Here is a 2,786-nt window from a genome sequence, read left to right on the forward strand (position 1 = left end):
ATCAACTGCACCTTCGCTCATCGCAGTTGGGCAGTGAACTGAACGAAGAGAGCAGACATCAACGACCAAAAACAATCAACAGCAATCAGCACCATGACCAGCAATGAGAATATCGGCAACATGAGGAATAAGGAGCTCAAGACAGCTAATAATGCAAACGTTATCGATTCAGGCATGACTCTGGTAGAAGGAGCATCTTGGAGACCAGAACTCAGGACCCAAACTTTCCATGGTGAATAGAACATCCAAGCAGACTCTAAGATTTTCCTTATTTTTATATGCCTCCAGTAGTCCCCATGCCATCTCCTACTTGATGTCTTCTTCCATCAAACCTAGTCAGATCAGTTACCTTATGTACCCGATGCCTGAGCTATCTCTCCTCCAGGATCAAATTTAAAATGTCATTTAGGAGTATCATTTTACAAAAGAGTTTAAGATGTCTCTAAGAAATCCAATTTTAAATGTCTGATAGGCAATTGGTGATTCAGCACTAAAGCTCAAGGAAGAAATTAGAAGAGAGTAGTCTACAGTGTCAAATCCAAGTAGATTGGGAAAGATGAAGACTGAGAAAAGACTGTAAGACAAATGGAGAGATCATTTATAACTATGGAGAAAGCAGTTTGAGTTGTGTGATGAGGTTGAAAGGCAGATTGCGGTGGAGTAAATGAGGAGTAAACGAAAGCCTCCATTTGGTGGTGAGGAGACTTTTTCTAGGAGTTTGACTAAGAAAGGGAGGGGAGATAAAGGACAATAGATTGAGAGGATTGGGAAGAAAACAGTAGATAAGAAGAGGTTAGAGAGAAGGGGTAATTGGAGGGGCAACTGCTAGAAAAGACAAGAAGCCTAAGATCTTCCACAGTGCATATAGAGGGATTGGCCTTGGAAAGGAGAACCTATTCATTGTCAGAGACTGGGAGAAAGGAGGAGAGAGTGGGAATGATTTCAAGGGGCTTTGAGATGAAAATTGCATTTTTTTTGTGGGGAGAATTTTGGGGGAGAATAGTGATAGTGATGCTAAAAAGGGGGGGGGAGCATCAATGAAATATTAGAAAGATACCTAGAAGAGATTAGAAGGTGATCCAGAAGGACATCCAGACCCGCAAGACAGTGTTAGTCCTATCTTGTTAAATTTATCATAAACACAATGCGGTATACAGAAACTGAAGTGGTTTCATAGACAATCTACTTTATTATTTTTTTGTATATGAAAATATTCACATTTATTGATGCTTATTAGATTCAAAATAATAAACTTTTTTTTAGAGCATTCCTACCTCTGGCTGGTCTAATGCTTTGTGGGACTTTAGAGAAGAAGCACTAAGTACTGGAGAGCAGAGGCTCTGGAATGTCTAGAACATGAGTCAGGTATGGACACCTGAGCAGTCTTGGCCCTCATTTTGTGCATACCGATGCTGGAGAGGTTGGCCAGGGATTTGGTTTCTGTGATTGCGATTAGATGAAAAGAATGCCAAGTGTGTGAAAAGTTGGTAACAATGGATCAAGGATTCCTGAAGGGGAATTAGAATGGGAGTTCAGAGCAAGGTGTGGACTGTGAAGGGGTCATACTCAGAAAGAGAGGTGTGGAGAGATTTTTGCCTCAAGTAGATTGAAGCTTAGGAAAGGAGCTGGAGACTTGTGTGCCACAGGATGGGGAATGAGCAATTTATAAGGCATCCCTGCCCTCAATGGTCCTGTCATAACAGAGCAAGTGTAGAGTCAATTGAGGTTCTTACTACCTCTGATTCCCCACAGGCCAAGATCTAAGCTTTTAGATGGTAGATAAGAAATGTAAGGTGGTAATTATGCAATACCACACTAGGTCTATTTCCAAAGATGATCAGGGAGAAAGGAAAAGAACCTACATTTCCTAAAATGTTTATAGCACCTCTCTTTGTGGTATTAAAAACTAGAAATTGCTGGGATGCTATCAATTGAGGAATGGCTGAACAAATTGTGGTATGTGATTGTGATGGAATAGTATTGCACTATAAGAAATGATGAGTTCAGTGATCTTAGAAAAACATAGAAAGATTTGCATGAAACATTGGAGAGCAAAATGAGCAGAACCCAGAGAACGCTGTATACGATAACAGGAATATTGTTTTAAGAATGAACAAATAAGTTATTTTGACTATTATAAGTACTCACATTAACTAGAAAGGACATATGAAGAAAGATGCTCCTGGCATCCAGAGAAAGAATTGATAAATGGAAGTAATTTTACATATCAATACCTACTTGTGTCTAATGGTGGCCATCTCTAGGGAGAAGGGGGAAATGGAAGAAAAAAGGAAAAAAAGAAATTTACATAACTTTTTTGCATATTTAAAAGAAATAATAAGTTGTGCGTAGATTTGCAGTTTCATGTGCAATCATCTTTTTGAATTTATAAAATAAAATGTATTTTTAAGGGTGCTAATTATGTCCAAGGTGGCTAGGACGCCTATGTTCCAAATCAATTTTTGGAACCTTATCCCAAAATTTCAGGTAATGAGGCACAAACAAGAAATACCTATTTACATCTTATGTAGGCACCCACCTGATTTCTCAGGAGCAGAGGATCCCATGACACCTTAGGTGTGCTATGATTTAGAACCTGAGACAGCTCAGAATACCCTTAAGAGTAAGAGTTCCACTGTGTTGGAGAATTAGAGGCTGAGGCCTGAGGACTGGAGACCCCTCTGGAGCTGACTCTGGCTCCTAGTGGCCAGGATCTCTTGTTGGTGTTCATCCTTTGTTCTTCAAGAGGGTGATGTCTTGACTTGCAAGAGAATTGTATTTAAATT

Source organism: Notamacropus eugenii, chromosome 6 (assembly GCF_028372415.1).
Source record: "Notamacropus eugenii isolate mMacEug1 chromosome 6, mMacEug1.pri_v2, whole genome shotgun sequence".
NCBI lineage: Eukaryota > Metazoa > Chordata > Mammalia > Diprotodontia > Macropodidae > Notamacropus > Notamacropus eugenii.